Source organism: Vicugna pacos, unplaced genomic scaffold (assembly GCF_048564905.1).
Source record: "Vicugna pacos unplaced genomic scaffold, VicPac4 scaffold_192, whole genome shotgun sequence".
Taxonomy (NCBI): domain Eukaryota; kingdom Metazoa; phylum Chordata; class Mammalia; order Artiodactyla; family Camelidae; genus Vicugna; species Vicugna pacos.
In genome coordinates, this window is record NW_027328871.1 from 244,215 (window position 1) to 267,181 (window position 22,967).

A 22,967-nucleotide genomic window follows, 5' to 3' on the forward strand; every position below is an offset into this window, starting at 1 on the left:
GAATCTAGCGGAAGGCCATCGTTTCTAGGTGTGAGCTAAGTATTCAATTCCTATCTATTTCAGCCAAGTTTATTGGACCTTTAAGGAGTTCACTGTTGTTCACAGAGTGTGAAGCTGGAGGAACTCTGATTCTAGGAGGGGCTTGTTTTACTCGTAATGGCTTCATTGCAGCTCAGCTACTGATCCTTCAAAATGGATGCCTGTGTGGAGGGGAGGGAAGGCAAGTGCTTGCTAGCTAGGCCCAAACCTGGGAAAAGGCTTACCTGGGCTTGGTGAATTCTGGTCTGAATGGCTTGGGAAGGCCCCTTGGGAAGTGTGGATTCCCATGACCTCTTCCAAGAACAGGAGCGTTTTGATCATCTCTGCCATCTCTTCTCTTGCAGACGTCAGGGACCTTGGACCCGTTCTTGGAGAAGAGAATTGAGGAACTTCCTCAAGTCCACGTTGGCACTCCGTATGTTTCTGCCAGTATCAGCGAGGTTCAATATGTCTCATGAATGTCTTTTGAGCCTGGTATCCTCTACAGCTGTCTCCACGCCAGTATTCTCCATTGTAGCAGAACATCTCTCATCCATGTGTTCGCATCTCTCCTCAATCCGTTCAGCCAGCTTTTCGGCCAGCTTCTCTTCGTGTCTCCCCTAAAGTTGACTTCACCAGGACTGGGCAAGTCTGAAAGTACCTCGGAGCCTCACCAGTAAGCTGATGACAGGCAGATCTTCCACTGTCTGCCCTTTCAGGTTCTGGAAACTGACCTGTGACCTCAGGTCTTTGGGCAGCAGCAGTATCTCGAACTTACACAGCTTCCCGGACCAAACACCTAAGCCAAGCTCCACAGAGGGCGGCAGCCCCTCCATCACACTGATCCACCCACAGAACTCTGCCCGGTTACCTAGGATCCAACAGCCACAACAAGCCTCGCGGTACACACCAACATTCCACCTGGAATCCAACCGCTAACTGCCATCCCCAATGGCTGCTGCATCTTGTCAGTGTTGGGGGAGGGGCTGCATCCGACGAGAAGTTCCTAAGGTAAATGTGATTCTACCCACTAGCGTCCCATGGGCCTTTCTTCTTCCCTCTTTCCTTTTGTTCAGATCTCTATGCACAGTACCAATGGAGGGAAGTGTGTCCCTTTTCAGTTGATGGTTTCACACGTCTTTAAACTTTCTAACAGTTCACAGTACACAGAGACCCACTAAAGGAGACTTATGTTCCTCTAATATCCGTACACCCGGAATACATATGCGTCGCCTGATTTCTGCTGAAACACCCGCACTCTCAGGACATGGATCCATTGGTTTCATGGGGGCTGAAATTCCAAGAAATGAAACCAACCCCAATGTGCACTTTGCTGTCAGTCTCTTTTGCTCTTAGTACACTTTGGCAGAGCTACTTGCCTTTGTTATAGGCTTCTTACAATTCTTCTCTACGTAGCCTAGAATATGGCATTCCTTCATCCTGTTGGAAGACATACAAGTCTACATCACGGACTAGGAATCCATTTGATTCCAAATCGGCATTAGGGTTAGGTCACGATATGTTCTTATGAATCAAAATTTACGAATATGAATGCACGCCTCCGAATACAAGTGTGCTGAGTACATGCAAGCCGCGATAATGGGTCGATGCATGCTGAATGATCCTTGACATCACCTTAAGTATTTTCTTTTGAATAATCATGGTTCCCTTGGTAAATATCAGCCAACCGTACCATTTTGGTGTTTGTTTGTTGGTTTGATTCTTTGTTGGTCTGCTTCTCGCTTGTATTGCAAACACGACAGGCCATGCATCTCTCCTTAAGCTTGAAACAGAGAGTCAAATAAGCTGATTCACTTAAGAGAGTGCTTCCAATCACCTATGATTTCCTGCTTCCCTCTCCCATCTTTAGGGTTTTGATGTCCTCCTTGCCTTCTTCTTGTTTCTTCTTTGCCACTCATGCTCTTCTTGCATTTCCAATAATGGTTTCTTCTTTCCATTTCATCTTGCTGCTTTTCTATTCAGGGTAGATTTCTCAACCATTCTTGTAGGATAAGTTTTGTACTGCTGAATTCTTTTAAGATTTGCCGGTTTGTGGAATTTTCTAGCTCTGCCGTTATTAGGACTGGCGGTCATGTGGCATAGGCTCCCCTAGGTGGCAGCATTTGGCCATTCAGGATATGGTCTGTGTCCTGGCACTCCTCCCTCTCCTGCAATATTGCTGCCGAGATATCAGCTGAATCCCCGCTTGAGGTTCCCTTGTGACTATGTTGTTTCCTCCAGGTGCATTTTAAATCACTGTGATATTCGTGAGCTTTGTTGATTTGAATCATACAGCTGCTGGTAGGTCTATTGGGATTCCACCTCCTTTGGATGCTGTGTAATTCCTGAATTCGCATACATGATTCTTTCTTGGCTTTCAGGAAGTTTCAGTCTGATTTTTCTACAGATAAATTTTCAGACATTTTTTGTTTCCTTATCTCTTGCTTTTCCATCTGGGACCCTTATGAATTCTAGTCTTTCATGCCCTGTCTTAATCCAGGGTTCAACAGCAATGTTTACATTGCTTTGCACTTGCTTTCCTATGTCTGCTTCTGACCGAGGTTTTTCTGATCCCATGTCTTCACACTCATTCCCGCGTCCCTCTGCATTATCTAGTCTGCTTACGACTAAATTTTAGCCCTGATATTATCACATCCATTGAGTTTCCTGATATTTTTTGGCTCGTCTTTAGACTTTCTCTTCCCCTTTTCCGGTATTCTGCCTTATGTGATTCTGAGACACTGTTGTTTTTCAGTGATTTCCTGACCTCCATTTTCAACACATGGTCTGGATAGCATTTTGCAGTCTAGTTGTTTGAAAGCTTATCTTTTGGGCCTTCAATATCTTTGGAACTGAAAATGGTACTTCCTGTTTCTTTTACTGTACTTCTTCACCTCTACTGCTCAGGTAATATCAGGTATGTAATGTGGACTTCTAGGGCTTTGTTAAGTGAAAATTTTAGACTTTTGGCTCTACGCAATTCCATGGGATTTCTGTGCGGACAATTTCTCCTAGACATTGATGCCATATCGTGTTCCTGTGTGTGTTGTCTGGTATATCTCCAATTGCTGTTGTTGCATTAGTTTTGATGAAAAACCAATACTATTTCGATTTGCATAACTTCATTTTGATAATGCTTATCTCACAATTCTGAAAGTGCGCAGGACACTTCCTCTTGTGGAAATGAAGCTTTTAAAGGTTCTCAGCTCTGCATTCTGCTCTATGTCATTTTGGAGTGTTTCAAAAACAGCAAACTGAGAGTGCGCTTGTGCTTTGTAGTTCCACGGGAATGTCCCAATGAAAGCAGTTCTTCTCAGAGCTTCTCTGTCTACAGAAACACCAGTGGAAGCATATCTATGGATGTCACATATCAGGGCCTGCTGGAATGATCCCGCAGACCTACCTTGGTGTCCTCGGTGCCGTACCGTGCTGGTGCCATCCAAAATGTAGCATCCGCTTTAGGGAGATAATGCTGTAGGTAATGCTTCCTCTTCTAACGCTGTGGACTTGGACCACTCTTCCTTGTCCTCTCATCCTTGTGGCACGGGTGCACGAAGGCAACCACACAGCTGTTGCGCATCCTGTGCCTCAAACCAAACCATAATCCCAGCCCAGGTTATGAATGTAGCAGATCCTAAGGCTTTTCATTCTGATTTCAAAACCAAGGCCCCCTGGATCCCTCAGACCAGATGAACGATATCTCTGATTCAGCCCCACACGTGCTCTATTGGCAAAATGCCCAATTGGTCCCTGGTCCTGCAGATGCACTGGGTGTGGCCATGGGACATATTGGTAATCTCAACCACGTGACCAGTTTTGATGCTTTATCATTGGTACACATTTTGGTTTGCTCTCTTGATTCGACCCACCACATCCCACAATGCACTCCAGATCCCTGAGACTCAGCGTGTGCCATCATTCGTAGCCCTATCCCTCACAGAACGTTGCCTCTGCTACCTCAAATGTGGCAGCTGGGATCTTGGACTCCGAATCAACTGTGGGGATATTTTGCGCTGGTTTCTTTGAGTTCTGTCAGCCAAGCATCTGCTGTGCACTCTTGTAAATCTCAGCACATCACCTTCTATCCCATGTCTCCTGTCCGCTTGAGAGTGTGCGTCCAAGTTAAACAGAGTTTCACCCTTGTTGCTCCATCACCAGGGGTCAGACCCTCACTGGATTCCATTTCCTGCTTTGCCTTCTCCTGCTTCCAGGTGTCCTGAGGCCTCATCCTGTCTTTGGAAGTAACAGACCTCTCTTCGGCAAGTGTCCTGTGCCAAGGGCTGGGTGAGTGGATGTTTCCATTGCTCTGTTCATGGGAGCGAGTGAGTGCAGGTTGCACTTCTTCTCTGCCAACTGGGCATCGATGAATCAACACTATCCAGATACATTTCACAGAAATGTGATATTTGCTTAGCTCTTTGTTTCTATACAGCCGTGGTGGGAGGGATGGTCCGAATACACCTGTTTTGACATTGTGTTGATATCTCATTTGCAGTCTTTAAGAAGTTTAAAAGAATTCATTTACATGTTTTGGGAGTTATACGAAAATGAAGTTATTTTTTGAAACACACTCAATCGACCTAGAAGCCAGACTTGTCAATTTTGGTAACATTTTGTCAGCTCGACGGAAAACCTAGACAGATAGAATGCAAATTGGCAGTCCAAACTGTTAAAGGGTTCATGTCGGCTCTTTACGGTTGAAGCCTCCGAAACCAACAGGAACCATGAAATAACTATTGGAAACTTGAAATAACCCCCAAACTTGGATACACTTGTGCATTGGTGCCCTTTACTCCCAATGACACCTACTGGCCAATATTGGCATTTCAAGGGGTAACATCCCTCTCTAGGAAAATACAAGAGGAAAGAAACCAAATATATACATTTAGGTTTGAATCCAAAAGCACCTAGAGGCATTCTAGCTAGGAGAACCCTGCTGCAATTATGCTAGTCTATGGAGAACCAGGTGTTCTTCTATCAGTGATGAGAACGCTTAATCATCCGATCATGTTGGGTAAAGCCATTTAACGCAACCAAGTCTGCACCCGCATGATATAGTGCCCACGGGGGCTTGACTCAAGTGAAAGACGATCCACATAAGCTGTGTCTTTTATATCATTGGCGACTTTTACAGTACAGTTCTCTTTCTGACTTGTACTATTTACCTATACTGTCTTGAAAAATTGAGGCCTAATACAGATTCAAGTTCAGTCAGATTCCCCTCTCTTACCACACTCCCTTCACCCCAGGGAAGGCATAAACACAACATTTGCTGAATCTAGCGGAAGGCCATCGTTTCTAGGTGTGAGCTAAGTATTCAATTCCTATCTATTTCAGCCAAGTTTATTGGACCTTTAAGGAGTTCACTGTTGTTCACAGAGTGTGAAGCTGGAGGAACTCTGATTCTAGGAGGGGCTTGTTTTACTCGTAATGGCTTCATTGCAGCTCAGCTACTGATCCTTCAAAATGGATGCCTGTGTGGAGGGGAGGGAAGGCAAGTGCTTGCTAGCTAGGCCCAAACCTGGGAAAAGGCTTACCTGGGCTTGGTGAATTCTGGTCTGAATGGCTTGGGAAGGCCCCTTGGGAAGTGTGGATTCCCATGACCTCTTCCAAGAACAGGAGCGTTTTGATCATCTCTGCCATCTCTTCTCTTGCAGACGTCAGGGACCTCGGACCCGTTCTTGGAGAAGAGAATTGAGGAACTTCCTCAAGTCCACGTTGGCACTCCGTATGTTTCTGCCAGTATCAGCGAGGTTCAATATGTCTCATGAATGTCTTTTGAGCCTGGTATCCTCTACAGCTGTCTCCACGCCAGTATTCTCCATTGTAGCAGAACATCTCTCATCCATGTGTTCGCATCTCTCCTCAATCCGTTCAGCCAGCTTTTCGGCCAGCTTCTCTTCGTGTCTCCCCTAAAGTTGACTTCACCAGGACTGGGCAAGTCTGAAAGTACCTCGGAGCCTCACCAGTAAGCTGATGACAGGCAGATCTTCCACTGTCTGCCCTTTCAGGTTCTGGAAACTGACCTGTGACCTCAGGTCTTTGGGCAGCAGCAGTATCTCGAACTTACACAGCTTCCCGGACCAAACACCTAAGCCAAGCTCCACAGAGGGCGGCAGCCCCTCCATCACACTGATCCACCCACAGAACTCTGCCCGGTTACCTAGGATCCAACAGCCACAACAAGCCTCGCGGTACACACCAACATTCCACCTGGAATCCAACCGCTAACTGCCATCCCCAATGGCTGCTGCATCTTGTCAGTGTTGGGGGAGGGGCTGCATCCGACGAGAAGTTCCTAAGGTAAATGTGATTCTACCCACTAGCGTCCCATGGGCCTTTCTTCTTCCCTCTTTCCTTTTGTTCAGATCTCTATGCACAGTACCAATGGAGGGAAGTGTGTCCCTTTTCAGTTGATGGTTTCACACGTCTTTAAACTTTCTAACAGTTCACAGTACACAGAGACCCACTAAAGGAGACTTATGTTCCTCTAATATCCGTACACCCGGAATACATATGCGTCGCCTGATTTCTGCTGAAACACCCGCACTCTCAGGACATGGATCCATTGGTTTCATGGGGGCTGAAATTCCAAGAAATGAAACCAACCCCAATGTGCACTTTGCTGTCAGTCTCTTTTGCTCTTAGTACACTTTGGCAGAGCTACTTGCCTTTGTTATAGGCTTCTTACAATTCTTCTCTACGTAGCCTAGAATATGGCATTCCTTCATCCTGTTGGAAGACATACAAGTCTACATCACGGACTAGGAATCCATTTGATTCCAAATCGGCATTAGGGTTAGGTCACGATATGTTCTTATGAATCAAAATTTACGAATATGAATGCACGCCTCCGAATACAAGTGTGCTGAGTACATGCAAGCCGCGATAATGGGTCGATGCATGCTGAATGATCCTTGACATCACCTTAAGTATTTTCTTTTGAATAATCATGGTTCCCTTGGTAAATATCAGCCAACCGTACCATTTTGGTGTTTGTTTGTTGGTTTGATTCTTTGTTGGTCTGCTTCTCGCTTGTATTGCAAACACGACAGGCCATGCATCTCTCCTTAAGCTTGAAACAGAGAGTCAAATAAGCTGATTCACTTAAGAGAGTGCTTCCAATCACCTATGATTTCCTGCTTCCCTCTCCCATCTTTAGGGTTTTGATGTCCTCCTTGCCTTCTTCTTGTTTCTTCTTTGCCACTCATGCTCTTCTTGCATTTCCAATAATGGTTTCTTCTTTCCATTTCATCTTGCTGCTTTTCTATTCAGGGTAGATTTCTCAACCATTCTTGTAGGATAAGTTTTGAACTGCTGAATTCTTTTAAGATTTGCCGGTTTGTGGAATTTTCTAGCTCTGCCGTTATTAGGACTGGCGGTCATGTGGCATAGGCTCCCCTAGGTGGCAGCATTTGGCCATTCAGGATATGGTCTGTGTCCTGGCACTCCTCCCTCTCCTGCAATATTGCTGCCGAGATGTCAGCTGAATCCCCGCTTGAGGTTCCCTTGTGACTATGTTGTTTCCTCCAGGTGCATTTTAAATCACTGTGATATTCGTGAGCTTTGTTGATTTGAATCATACAGCTGCTGGTAGGTCTATTGGGATTCCACCTCCTTTGGATGCTGTGTAATTCCTGAATTCGCATACATGATTCTTTCTTGGCTTTCAGGAAGTTTCAGTCTGATTTTTCTACAGATAAATTTTCAGACATTTTTTGTTTCCTTATCTCTTGCTTTTCCATCTGGGACCCTTATGAATTCTAGTCTTTCATGCCCTGTCTTAACCCAGGGTTCAACAGCAATGTTTACATTGCTTTGCACTTGCTTTCCTATGTCTGCTTCTGACCGAGGTTTTTCTGATCCCATGTCTTCACAGTCATTCACGCGTCCCTCTGCATTATCTAGTCTGCTTACGACTAAATTTTAGCCCTGATATTATCACATCCATTGAGTTTCCTGATATTTTTTGGCTCGTCTTTAGACTTTCTCTTCCCCTTTTCCGGTATTCTGCCTTATGTGATTCTGAGACACTGTTGTTTTTCAGTGATTTCCTGACCTCCATTTTCAACACATGGTCTGGATAGCGTTTTGCAGTCTAGTTGTTTGAAAGCTTATCTTTTGGGCCTTCAATATCTTTGGAACTGAAAATGGTACTTCCTGTTTCTTTTACTGTACTTCTTCACCTCTACTGCTCAGGTAATATCAGGTATGTAATGTGGACTTCTAGGGCTTTGTTAAGTGAAAATTTTAGACTTTTGGCTCTACGCAATTCCATGGGATTTCTGTGCGGACAATTTCTCCTAGACATTGATGCCATATCGTGTTCCTGTGTGTGTTGTCTGGTATATCTCCAATTGCTGTTGTTGCATTAGTTTTGATGAAAAACCAATACTATTTCGATTTGCATAACTTCATTTTGATAATGCTTATCTCACAGTTCTGAAAGTGCGCAGGACACTTCCTCTTGTGGAAATGAAGCTTTTAAAGGTTCTCAGCTCTGCATTCTGCTCTATGTCATTTTGGAGTGTTTCCAAAACAGCAAACTGAGAGTGCGCTTGTGCTTTGTAGTTCCACGGGAATGTCCCAATGAAAGCAGTTCTTCTCAGAGCTTCTCTGTCTACAGAAACACCAGTGGAAGCATATCTATGGATGTCACATATCAGGGCCTGCTGGAATGATCCCGCAGACCTACCTTGGTGTCCTCGGTGCCGTACCGTGCTGGTGCCATCCAAAATGTAGCATCCGCTTTAGGGAGATAATGCTGTAGGTAATGCTTCCTCTTCTAACGCTGTGGACTTGGACCACTCTTCCTTGTCCTCTCATCCTTGTGGCACGGGTGCACGAAGGCAACCACACAGCTGTTGCGCATCCTGTGCCTCAAACCAAACCATAATCCCAGCCCAGGTTATGAATGTAGCAGATCCTAAGGCTTTTCATTCTGATTTCAAAACCAAGGCCCCCTGGATCCCTCAGACCAGATGAACGATATCTCTGATTCAGCCCCACACGTGCTCTATTGGCAAAATGCCCAATTGGTCCCTGGTCCTGCAGATGCACTGGGTGTGGCCATGGGACATATTGGTAATCTCAACCACGTGACCAGTTTTGATGCTTTATCATTGGTACACATTTTGGTTTGCTCTCTTGATTCGACCCACCACATCCCACAATGCACTCCAGATCCCTGAGACTCAGCGTGTGCCATCATTCGTAGCCCTATCCCTCACAGAACGTTGCCTCTGCTACCTCAAATGTGGCAGCTGGGATCTTGGACTCCGAATCAACTGTGGGGATATTTTGCGCTGGTTTCTTTGAGTTCTGTCAGCCAAGCATCTGCTGTGCACTCTTGTAAATCTCAGCACATCACCTTCTATCCCATGTCTCCTGTCCGCTTGAGAGTGTGCGTCCAAGTTAAACAGAGTTTCACCCTTGTTGCTCCATCACCAGGGGTCAGACCCTCACTGGATTCCATTTCCTGCTTTGCCTTCTCCTGCTTCCAGGTGTCCTGAGGCCTCATCCTGTCTTTGGAAGTAACAGACCTCTCTTCGGCAAGTGTCCTGTGCCAAGGGCTGGGTGAGTGGATGTTTCCATTGCTCTGTTCATGGGAGCGAGTGAGTGCAGGTTGCACTTCTTCTCTGCCAACTGGGCATCGATGAATCAACACTATCCAGATACATTTCACAGAAATGTGATATTTGCTTAGCTCTTTGTTTCTATACAGCCGTGGTGGGAGGGATGGTCCGAATACACCTGTTTTGACATTGTGTTGATATCTCATTTGCAGTCTTTAAGAAGTTTAAAAGAATTCATTTACATGTTTTGGGAGTTATACGAAAATGAAGTTATTTTTTGAAACACACTCAATCGACCTAGAAGCCAGACTTGTCAATTTTGGTAACATTTTGTCAGCTCGACGGAAAACCTAGACAGATAGAATGCAAATTGGCAGTCCAAACTGTTAAAGGGTTCATGTCGGCTCTTTACGGTTGAAGCCTCCGAAACCAACAGGAACCATGAAATAACTATTGGAAACTTGAAATAACCCCCAAACTTGGATACACTTGTGCATTGGTGCCCTTTACTCCCAATGACACCTACTGGCCAATATTGGCATTTCAAGGGGTAACATCCCTCTCTAGGAAAATACAAGAGGAAAGAAACCAAATATATACATTTAGGTTTGAATCCAAAAGCACCTAGAGGCATTCTAGCTAGGAGAACCCTGCTGCAATTATGCTAGTCTATGGAGAACCAGGTGTTCTTCTATCAGTGATGAGAACGCTTAATCATCCGATCATGTTGGGTAAAGCCATTTAACGCAACCAAGTCTGCACCCGCATGATATAGTGCCCACGGGGGCTTGACTCAAGTGAAAGACGATCCACATAAGCTGTGTCTTTTATATCATTGGCGACTTTTACAGTACAGTTCTCTTTCTGACTTGTACTATTTACCTATACTGTCTTGAAAAATTGAGGCCTAATACAGATTCAAGTTCAGTCAGATTCCCCTCTCTTACCACACTCCCTTCACCCCAGGGAAGGCATAAACACAACATTTGCTGAATCTAGCGGAAGGCCATCGTTTCTAGGTGTGAGCTAAGTATTCAATTCCTATCTATTTCAGCCAAGTTTATTGGACCTTTAAGGAGTTCACTGTTGTTCACAGAGTGTGAAGCTGGAGGAACTCTGATTCTAGGAGGGGCTTGTTTTACTCGTAATGGCTTCATTGCAGCTCAGCTACTGATCCTTCAAAATGGATGCCTGTGTGGAGGGGAGGGAAGGCAAGTGCTTGCTAGCTAGGCCCAAACCTGGGAAAAGGCTTACCTGGGCTTGGTGAATTCTGGTCTGAATGGCTTGGGAAGGCCCCTTGGGAAGTGTGGATTCCCATGACCTCTTCCAAGAACAGGAGCGTTTTGATCATCTCTGCCATCTCTTCTCTTGCAGACGTCAGGGACCTCGGACCCGTTCTTGGAGAAGAGAATTGAGGAACTTCCTCAAGTCCACGTTGGCACTCCGTATGTTTCTGCCAGTATCAGCGAGGTTCAATATGTCTCATGAATGTCTTTTGAGCCTGGTATCCTCTACAGCTGTCTCCACGCCAGTATTCTCCATTGTAGCAGAACATCTCTCATCCATGTGTTCGCATCTCTCCTCAATCCGTTCAGCCAGCTTTTCGGCCAGCTTCTCTTCGTGTCTCCCCTAAAGTTGACTTCACCAGGACTGGGCAAGTCTGAAAGTACCTCGGAGCCTCACCAGTAAGCTGATGACAGGCAGATCTTCCACTGTCTGCCCTTTCAGGTTCTGGAAACTGACCTGTGACCTCAGGTCTTTGGGCAGCAGCAGTATCTCGAACTTACACAGCTTCCCGGACCAAACACCTAAGCCAAGCTCCACAGAGGGCGGCAGCCCCTCCATCACACTGATCCACCCACAGAACTCTGCCCGGTTACCTAGGATCCAACAGCCACAACAAGCCTCGCGGTACACACCAACATTCCACCTGGAATCCAACCGCTAACTGCCATCCCCAATGGCTGCTGCATCTTGTCAGTGTTGGGGGAGGGGCTGCATCCGACGAGAAGTTCCTAAGGTAAATGTGATTCTACCCACTAGCGTCCCATGGGCCTTTCTTCTTCCCTCTTTCCTTTTGTTCAGATCTCTATGCACAGTACCAATGGAGGGAAGTGTGTCCCTTTTCAGTTGATGGTTTCACACGTCTTTAAACTTTCTAACAGTTCACAGTACACAGAGACCCACTAAAGGAGACTTATGTTCCTCTAATATCCGTACACCCGGAATACATATGCATCGCCTGATTTCTGCTGAAACACCCGCACTCTCAGGACATGGATCCATTGGTTTCATGGGGGCTGAAATTCCAAGAAATGAAACCAACCCCAATGTGCACTTTGCTGTCAGTCTCTTTTGCTCTTAGTACACTTTGGCAGAGCTACTTGCCTTTGTTATAGGCTTCTTACAATTCTTCTCTACGTAGCCTAGAATATGGCATTCCTTCATCCTGTTGGAAGACATACAAGTCTACATCACGGACTAGGAATCCATTTGATTCCAAATCGGCATTAGGGTTAGGTCACGATATGTTCTTATGAATCAAAATTTACGAATATGAATGCACGCCTCCGAATACAAGTGTGCTGAGTACATGCAAGCCGCGATAATGGGTCGATGCATGCTGAATGATCCTTGACATCACCTTAAGTATTTTCTTTTGAATAATCATGGTTCCCTTGGTAAATATCAGCCAACCGTACCATTTTGGTGTTTGTTTGTTGGTTTGATTCTTTGTTGGTCTGCTTCTCGCTTGTATTGCAAACACGACAGGCCATGCATCTCTCCTTAAGCTTGAAACAGAGAGTCAAATAAGCTGATTCACTTAAGAGAGTGCTTCCAATCACCTATGATTTCCTGCTTCCCTCTCCCATCTTTAGGGTTTTGATGTCCTCCTTGCCTTCTTCTTGTTTCTTCTTTGCCACTCATGCTCTTCTTGCATTTCCAATAATGGTTTCTTCTTTCCATTTCATCTTGCTGCTTTTCTATTCAGGGTAGATTTCTCAACCATTCTTGTAGGATAAGTTTTGAACTGCTGAATTCTTTTAAGATTTGCCGGTTTGTGGAATTTTCTAGCTCTGCCGTTATTAGGACTGGCGGTCATGTGGCATAGGCTCCCCTAGGTGGCAGCATTTGGCCATTCAGGATATGGTCTGTGTCCTGGCACTCCTCCCTCTCCTGCAATATTGCTGCCGAGATGTCAGCTGAATCCCCGCTTGAGGTTCCCTTGTGACTATGTTGTTTCCTCCAGGTGCATTTTAAATCACTGTGATATTCGTGAGCTTTGTTGATTTGAATCATACAGCTGCTGGTAGGTCTATTGGGATTCCACCTCCTTTGGATGCTGTGTAATTCCTGAATTCGCATACATGATTCTTTCTTGGCTTTCAGGAAGTTTCAGTCTGATTTTTCTACAGATAAATTTTCAGACATTTTTTGTTTCCTTATCTCTTGCTTTTCCATCTGGGACCCTTATGAATTCTAGTCTTTCATGCCCTGTCTTAACCCAGGGTTCAACAGCAATGTTTACATTGCTTTGCACTTGCTTTCCTATGTCTGCTTCTGACCGAGGTTTTTCTGATCCCATGTCTTCACAGTCATTCACGCGTCCCTCTGCATTATCTAGTCTGCTTACGACTAAATTTTAGCCCTGATATTATCACATCCATTGAGTTTCCTGATATTTTTTGGCTCGTCTTTAGACTTTCTCTTCCCCTTTTCCGGTATTCTGCCTTATGTGATTCTGAGACACTGTTGTTTTTCAGTGATTTCCTGACCTCCATTTTCAACACATGGTCTGGATAGCGTTTTGCAGTCTAGTTGTTTGAAAGCTTATCTTTTGGGCCTTCAATATCTTTGGAACTGAAAATGGTACTTCCTGTTTCTTTTACTGTACTTCTTCACCTCTACTGCTCAGGTAATATCAGGTATGTAATGTGGACTTCTAGGGCTTTGTTAAGTGAAAATTTTAGACTTTTGGCTCTACGCAATTCCATGGGATTTCTGTGCGGACAATTTCTCCTAGACATTGATGCCATATCGTGTTCCTGTGTGTGTTGTCTGGTATATCTCCAATTGCTGTTGTTGCATTAGTTTTGATGAAAAACCAATACTATTTCGATTTGCATAACTTCATTTTGATAATGCTTATCTCACAGTTCTGAAAGTGCGCAGGACACTTCCTCTTGTGGAAATGAAGCTTTTAAAGGTTCTCAGCTCTGCATTCTGCTCTATGTCATTTTGGAGTGTTTCCAAAACAGCAAACTGAGAGTGCGCTTGTGCTTTGTAGTTCCACGGGAATGTCCCAATGAAAGCAGTTCTTCTCAGAGCTTCTCTGTCTACAGAAACACCAGTGGAAGCATATCTATGGATGTCACATATCAGGGCCTGCTGGAATGATCCCGCAGACCTACCTTGGTGTCCTCGGTGCCGTACCGTGCTGGTGCCATCCAAAATGTAGCATCCGCTTTAGGGAGATAATGCTGTAGGTAATGCTTCCTCTTCTAACGCTGTGGACTTGGACCACTCTTCCTTGTCCTCTCATCCTTGTGGCACGGGTGCACGAAGGCAACCACACAGCTGTTGCGCATCCTGTGCCTCAAACCAAACCATAATCCCAGCCCAGGTTATGAATGTAGCAGATCCTAAGGCTTTTCATTCTGATTTCAAAACCAAGGCCCCCTGGATCCCTCAGACCAGATGAACGATATCTCTGATTCAGCCCCACACGTGCTCTATTGGCAAAATGCCCAATTGGTCCCTGGTCCTGCAGATGCACTGGGTGTGGCCATGGGACATATTGGTAATCTCAACCACGTGACCAGTTTTGATGCTTTATCATTGGTACACATTTTGGTTTGCTCTCTTGATTCGACCCACCACATCCCACAATGCACTCCAGATCCCTGAGACTCAGCGTGTGCCATCATTCGTAGCCCTATCCCTCACAGAACGTTGCCTCTGCTACCTCAAATGTGGCAGCTGGGATCTTGGACTCCGAATCAACTGTGGGGATATTTTGCGCTGGTTTCTTTGAGTTCTGTCAGCCAAGCATCTGCTGTGCACTCTTGTAAATCTCAGCACATCACCTTCTATCCCATGTCTCCTGTCCGCTTGAGAGTGTGCGTCCAAGTTAAACAGAGTTTCACCCTTGTTGCTCCATCACCAGGGGTCAGACCCTCACTGGATTCCATTTCCTGCTTTGCCTTCTCCTGCTTCCAGGTGTCCTGAGGCCTCATCCTGTCTTTGGAAGTAACAGACCTCTCTTCGGCAAGTGTCCTGTGCCAAGGGCTGGGTGAGTGGATGTTTCCATTGCTCTGTTCATGGGAGCGAGTGAGTGCAGGTTGCACTTCTTCTCTGCCAACTGGGCATCGATGAATCAACACTATCCAGATACATTTCACAGAAATGTGATATTTGCTTAGCTCTTTGTTTCTATACAGCCGTGGTGGGAGGGATGGTCCGAATACACCTGTTTTGACATTGTGTTGATATCTCATTTGCAGTCTTTAAGAAGTTTAAAAGAATTCATTTACATGTTTTGGGAGTTATACGAAAATGAAGTTATTTTTTGAAACACACTCAATCGACCTAGAAGCCAGACTTGTCAATTTTGGTAACATTTTGTCAGCTCAACGGAAAACCTAGACAGATAGAATGCAAATTGGCAGTCCAAACTGTTAAAGGGTTCATGTCGGCTCTTTACGGTTGAAGCCTCCGAAACCAACAGGAACCATGAAATAACTATTGGAAACTTGAAATAACCCCCAAACTTGGATACACTTGTGCATTGGTGCCCTTTACTCCCAATGACACCTACTGGCCAATATTGGCATTTCAAGGGGTAACATCCCTCTCTAGGAAAATACAAGAGGAAAGAAACCAAATATATACATTTAGGTTTGAATCCAAAAGCACCTAGAGGCATTCTAGCTAGGAGAACCCTGCTGCAATTATGCTAGTCTATGGAGAACCAGGTGTTCTTCTATCAGTGATGAGAACGCTTAATCATCCGATCATGTTGGGTAAAGCCATTTAACGCAACCAAGTCTGCACCCGCATGATATAGTGCCCACGGGGGCTTGACTCAAGTGAAAGACGATCCACATAAGCTGTGTCTTTTATATCATTGGCGACTTTTACAGTACAGTTCTCTTTCTGACTTGTACTATTTACCTATACTGTCTTGAAAAATTGAGGCCTAATACAGATTCAAGTTCAGTCAGATTCCCCTCTCTTACCACACTCCCTTCACCCCAGGGAAGGCATAAACACAACATTTGCTGAATCTAGCGGAAGGCCATCGTTTCTAGGTGTGAGCTAAGTATTCAATTCCTATCTATTTCAGCCAAGTTTATTGGACCTTTAAGGAGTTCACTGTTGTTCACAGAGTGTGAAGCTGGAGGAACTCTGATTCTAGGAGGGGCTTGTTTTACTCGTAATGGCTTCATTGCAGCTCAGCTACTGATCCTTCAAAATGGATGCCTGTGTGGAGGGGAGGGAAGGCAAGTGCTTGCTAGCTAGGCCCAAACCTGGGAAAAGGCTTACCTGGGCTTGGTGAATTCTGGTCTGAATGGCTTGGGAAGGCCCCTTGGGAAGTGTGGATTCCCATGACCTCTTCCAAGAACAGGAGCGTTTTGATCATCTCTGCCATCTCTTCTCTTGCAGACGTCAGGGACCTCGGACCCGTTCTTGGAGAAGAGAATTGAGGAACTTCCTCAAGTCCACGTTGGCACTCCGTATGTTTCTGCCAGTATCAGCGAGGTTCAATATGTCTCATGAATGTCTTTTGAGCCTGGTATCCTCTACAGCTGTCTCCACGCCAGTATTCTCCATTGTAGCAGAACATCTCTCATCCATGTGTTCGCATCTCTCCTCAATCCGTTCAGCCAGCTTTTCGGCCAGCTTCTCTTCGTGTCTCCCCTAAAGTTGACTTCACCAGGACTGGGCAAGTCTGAAAGTACCTCGGAGCCTCACCAGTAAGCTGATGACAGGCAGATCTTCCACTGTCTGCCCTTTCAGGTTCTGGAAACTGACCTGTGACCTCAGGTCTTTGGGCAGCAGCAGTATCTCGAACTTACACAGCTTCCCGGACCAAACACCTAAGCCAAGCTCCACAGAGGGCGGCAGCCCCTCCATCACACTGATCCACCCACAGAACTCTGCCCGGTTACCTAGGATCCAACAGCCACAACAAGCCTCGCGGTACACACCAACATTCCACCTGGAATCCAACCGCTAACTGCCATCCCCAATGGCTGCTGCATCTTGTCAGTGTTGGGGGAGGGGCTGCATCCGACGAGAAGTTCCTAAGGTAAATGTGATTCTACCCACTAGCGTCCCATGGGCCTTTCTTCTTCCCTCTTTCCTTTTGTTCAGATCTCTATGCACAGTACCAATGGAGGGAAGTGTGTCCCTTTTCAGTTGATGGTTTCACACGTCTTTAAACTTTCTAACAGTTCACAGTACACAGAGACCCACTAAAGGAGACTTATGTTCCTCTAATATCCGTACACCCGGAATACATATGCATCGCCTGATTTCTGCTGAAACACCCGCACTCTCAGGACATGGATCCATTGGTTTCATGGGGGCTGAAATTCCAAGAAATGAAACCAACCCCAATGTGCACTTTGCTGTCAGTCTCTTTTGCTCTTAGTACACTTTGGCAGAGCTACTTGCCTTTGTTATAGGCTTCTTACAATTCTTCTCTACGTAGCCTAGAATATGGCATTCCTTCATCCTGTTGGAAGACATACAAGTCTACATCACGGACTAGGAATCCATTTGATTCCAAATCGGCATTAGGGTTAGGTCACGATATGTTCTTATGAATCAAAATTTACGAATATGAATGCACGCCTCCGAATACAAGTGTGCTGAGTACATGCAAGCCGCGATAATGGGTCGATGCATGCTGAATGATCCTTGACATCACCTTAAGTATTTTCTTTTGAATAATCATGGTTCCCTTGGTAAATATCAGCCAACCGTACCATTTTGGTGTTTGTTTGTTGGTTTGATTCTTTGTTGGTCTGCTTCTCGCTTGTATTGCAAACACGACAGGCCATGCATCTCTCCTTAAGCTTGAAACAGAGAGTCAAATAAGCTGATTCACTTAAGAGAGTGCTTCCAATCACCTATGATTTCCTGCTTCCCTCTCCCATCTTTAGGGTTTTGATGTCCTCCTTGCCTTCTTCTTGTTTCTTCTTTGCCACTCATGCTCTTCTTGCATTTCCAATAATGGTTTCTTCTTTCCATTTCATCTTGCTGCTTTTCTATTCAGGGTAGATTTCTCAACCATTCTTGTAGGATAAGTTTTGAACTGCTGAATTCTTTTAAGATTTGCCGGTTTGTGGAATTTTCTAGCTCTGCCGTTATTAGGACTGGCGGTCATGTGGCATAGGCTCCCCTAGGTGGCAGCATTTGGCCATTCAGGATATGGTCTGTGTCCTGGCACTCCTCCCTCTCCTGCAATATTGCTGCCGAGATGTCAGCTGAATCCCCGCTTGAGGTTCCCTTGTGACTATGTTGTTTCCTCCAGGTGCATTTTAAATCACTGTGATATTCGTGAGCTTTGTTGATTTGAATCATACAGCTGCTGGTAGGTCTATTGGGATTCCACCTCCTTTGGATGCTGTGTAATTCCTGAATTCGCATACATGATTCTTTCTTGGCTTTCAGGAAGTTTCAGTCTGATTTTTCTACAGATAAATTTTCAGACATTTTTTGTTTCCTTATCTCTTGCTTTTCCATCTGGGACCCTTATGAATTCTAGTCTTTCATGCCCTGTCTTAACCCAGGGTTCAACAGCAATGTTTACATTGCTTTGCACTTGCTTTCCTATGTCTGCTTCTGACCGAGGTTTTTCTGATCCCATGTCTTCACAGTCATTCACGCGTCCCTCTGCATTATCTAGTCTGCTTACGACTAAATTTTAGCCCTGATATTATCACATCCATTGAGTTTCCTGATATTTTTTGGCTCGTCTTTAGACTTTCTCTTCCCCTTTTCCGGTATTCTGCCTTATGTGATTCTGAGACACTGTTGTTTTTCAGTGATTTCCTGACCTCCATTTTCAACACATGGTCTGGATAGCGTTTTGCAGTCTAGTTGTTTGAAAGCTTATCTTTTGGGCCTTCAATATCTTTGGAACTGAAAATGGTACTTCCTGTTTCTTTTACTGTACTTCTTCACCTCTACTGCTCAGGTAATATCAGGTATGTAATGTGGACTTCTAGGGCTTTGTTAAGTGAAAATTTTAGACTTTTGGCTCTACGCAATTCCATGGGATTTCTGTGCGGACAATTTCTCCTAGACATTGATGCCATATCGTGTTCCTGTGTGTGTTGTCTGGTATATCTCCAATTGCTGTTGTTGCATTAGTTTTGATGAAAAACCAATACTATTTCGATTTGCATAACTTCATTTTGATAATGCTTATCTCACAATTCTGAAAGTGCGCAGGACACTTCCTCTTGTGGAAATGAAGCTTTTAAAGGTTCTCAGCTCTGCATTCTGCTCTATGTCATTTTGGAGTGTTTCCAAAACAGCAAACTGAGAGTGCGCTTGTGCTTTGTAGTTCCACGGGAATGTCCCAATGAAAGCAGTTCTTCTCAGAGCTTCTCTGTCTACAGAAACACCAGTGGAAGCATATCTATGGATGTCACATATCAGGGCCTGCTGGAATGATCCCGCAGACCTACCTTGGTGTCCTCGGTGCCGTACCGTGCTGGTGCCATCCAAAATGTAGCATCCGCTTTAGGGAGATAATGCTGTAGGTAATGCTTCCTCTTCTAACGCTGTGGACTTGGACCACTCTTCCTTGTCCTCTCATCCTTGTGGCACGGGTGCACGAAGGCAACCACACAGCTGTTGCGCATCCTGTGCCTCAAACCAAACCATAATCCCAGCCCAGGTTATGAATGTAGCAGATCCTAAGGCTTTTCATTCTGATTTCAAAACCAAGGCCCCCTGGATCCCTCAGACCAGATGAACGATATCTCTGATTCAGCCCCACACGTGCTCTATTGGCAAAATGCCCAATTGGTCCCTGGTCCTGCAGATGCACTGGGTGTGGCCATGGGACATATTGGTAATCTCAACCACGTGACCAGTTTTGATGCTTTATCATTGGTACACATTTTGGTTTGCTCTCTTGATTCGACCCACCACATCCCACAATGCACTCCAGATCCCTGAGACTCAGCGTGTGCCATCATTCGTAGCCCTATCCCTCACAGAACGTTGCCTCTGCTACCTCAAATGTGGCAGCTGGGATCTTGGACTCCGAATCAACTGTGGGGATATTTTGCGCTGGTTTCTTTGAGTTCTGTCAGCCAAGCATCTGCTGTGCACTCTTGTAAATCTCAGCACATCACCTTCTATCCCATGTCTCCTGTCCGCTTGAGAGTGTGCGTCCAAGTTAAACAGAGTTTCACCCTTGTTGCTCCATCACCAGGGGTCAGACCCTCACTGGATTCCATTTCCTGCTTTGCCTTCTCCTGCTTCCAGGTGTCCTGAGGCCTCATCCTGTCTTTGGAAGTAACAGACCTCTCTTCGGCAAGTGTCCTGTGCCAAGGGCTGGGTGAGTGGATGTTTCCATTGCTCTGTTCATGGGAGCGAGTGAGTGCAGGTTGCACTTCTTCTCTGCCAACTGGGCATCGATGAATCAACACTATCCAGATACATTTCACAGAAATGTGATATTTGCTTAGCTCTTTGTTTCTATACAGCCGTGGTGGGAGGGATGGTCCGAATACACCTGTTTTGACATTGTGTTGATATCTCATTTGCAGTCTTTAAGAAGTTTAAAAGAATTCATTTACATGTTTTGGGAGTTATACGAAAATGAAGTTATTTTTTGAAACACACTCAATCGACCTAGAAGCCAGACTTGTCAATTTTGGTAACATTTTGTCAGCTCGACGGAAAACCTAGACAGATAGAATGCAAATTGGCAGTCCAAACTGTTAAAGGGTTCATGTCGGCTCTTTACGGTTGAAGCCTCCGAAACCAACAGGAACCATGAAATAACTATTGGAAACTTGAAATAACCCCCAAACTTGGATACACTTGTGCATTGGTGCCCTTTACTCCCAATGACACCTACTGGCCAATATTGGCATTTCAAGGGGTAACATCCCTCTCTAGGAAAATACAAGAGGAAAGAAACCAAATATATACATTTAGGTTTGAATCCAAAAGCACCTAGAGGCATTCTAGCTAGGAGAACCCTGCTGCAATTATGCTAGTCTATGGAGAACCAGGTGTTCTTCTATCAGTGATGAGAACGCTTAATCATCCGATCATGTTGGGTAAAGCCATTTAACGCAACCAAGTCTGCACCCGCATGATATAGTGCCCACGGGGGCTTGACTCAAGTGAAAGACGATCCACATAAGCTGTGTCTTTTATATCATTGGCGACTTTTACAGTACAGTTCTCTTTCTGACTTGTACTATTTACCTATACTGTCTTGAAAAATTGAGGCCTAATACAGATTCAAGTTCAGTCAGATTCCCCTCTCTTACCACACTCCCTTCACCCCAGGGAAGGCATAAACACAACATTTGCTGAATCTAGCGGAAGGCCATCGTTTCTAGGTGTGAGCTAAGTATTCAATTCCTATCTATTTCAGCCAAGTTTATTGGACCTTTAAGGAGTTCACTGTTGTTCACAGAGTGTGAAGCTGGAGGAACTCTGATTCTAGGAGGGGCTTGTTTTACTCGTAATGGCTTCATTGCAGCTCAGCTACTGATCCTTCAAAATGGATGCCTGTGTGGAGGGGAGGGAAGGCAAGTGCTTGCTAGCTAGGCCCAAACCTGGGAAAAGGCTTACCTGGGCTTGGTGAATTCTGGTCTGAATGGCTTGGGAAGGCCCCTTGGGAAGTGTGGATTCCCATGACCTCTTCCAAGAACAGGAGCGTTTTGATCATCTCTGCCATCTCTTCTCTTGCAGACGTCAGGGACCTTGGACCCGTTCTTGGAGAAGAGAATTGAGGAACTTCCTCAAGTCCACGTTGGCACTCCGTATGTTTCTGCCAGTATCAGCGAGGTTCAATATGTCTCATGAATGTCTTTTGAGCCTGGTATCCTCTACAGCTGTCTCCACGCCAGTATTCTCCATTGTAGCAGAACATCTCTCATCCATGTGTTCGCATCTCTCCTCAATCCGTTCAGCCAGCTTTTCGGCCAGCTTCTCTTCGTGTCTCCCCTAAAGTTGACTTCACCAGGACTGGGCAAGTCTGAAAGTACCTCGGAGCCTCACCAGTAAGCTGATGACAGGCAGATCTTCCACTGTCTGCCCTTTCAGGTTCTGGAAACTGACCTGTGACCTCAGGTCTTTGGGCAGCAGCAGTATCTCGAACTTACACAGCTTCCCGGACCAAACACCTAAGCCAAGCTCCACAGAGGGCGGCAGCCCCTCCATCACACTGATCCACCCACAGAACTCTGCCCGGTTACCTAGGATCCAACAGCCACAACAAGCCTCGCGGTACACACCAACATTCCACCTGGAATCCAACCGCTAACTGCCATCCCCAATGGCTGCTGCATCTTGTCAGTGTTGGGGGAGGGGCTGCATCCGACGAGAAGTTCCTAAGGTAAATGTGATTCTACCCACTAGCGTCCCATGGGCCTTTCTTCTTCCCTCTTTCCTTTTGTTCCGATCTCTATGCACAGTACCAATGGAGGGAAGTGTGTCCCTTTTCAGTTGATGGTTTCACACGTCTTTAAACTTTCTAACAGTTCACAGTACACAGAGACCCACTAAAGGAGACTTATGTTCCTCTAATATCCGTACACCCGGAATACATATGCGTCGCCTGATTTCTGCTGAAACACCCGCACTCTCAGGACATGGATCCATTGGTTTCATGGGGGCTGAAATTCCAAGAAATGAAACCAACCCCAATGTGCACTTTGCTGTCAGTCTCTTTTGCTCTTAGTACACTTTGGCAGAGCTACTTGCCTTTGTTATAGGCTTCTTACAATTCTTCTCTACGTAGCCTAGAATATGGCATTCCTTCATCCTGTTGGAAGACATACAAGTCTACATCACGGACTAGGAATCCATTTGATTCCAAATCGGCATTAGGGTTAGGTCACGATATGTTCTTATGAATCAAAATTTACGAATATGAATGCACGCCTCCGAATACAAGTGTGCTGAGTACATGCAAGCCGCGATAATGGGTCGATGCATGCTGAATGATCCTTGACATCACCTTAAGTATTTTCTTTTGAATAATCATGGTTCCCTTGGTAAATATCAGCCAACCGTACCATTTTGGTGTTTGTTTGTTGGTTTGATTCTTTGTTGGTCTGCTTCTCGCTTGTATTGCAAACACGACAGGCCATGCATCTCTCCTTA

At 45.3% G+C, this 22,967-nt stretch overlaps 2 long non-coding RNA genes across 2 annotated transcripts; both read left to right on the forward strand.

Moving 5' to 3' along the window:
- The first annotated feature begins 889 nt into the window (after window positions 1-889).
- LOC140695225 (uncharacterized) lies at window positions 890-5,839 on the forward strand. The gene is made up of 3 exons (XR_012070920.1): window positions 890-1,029; window positions 4,230-4,302; window positions 5,676-5,839. It is a non-coding gene; the product is annotated as an uncharacterized lncRNA (long non-coding RNA).
- A 5,516-nt stretch (window positions 5,840-11,355) lies between these two features.
- Window positions 11,356-16,322, forward strand: LOC140695224 (uncharacterized). Its single transcript, XR_012070919.1, has 3 exons — window positions 11,356-11,613; window positions 14,761-14,886; window positions 16,260-16,322. It is a non-coding gene; the product is annotated as an uncharacterized lncRNA (long non-coding RNA).
- The last annotated feature ends 6,645 nt before the right edge of the window (window positions 16,323-22,967 follow it).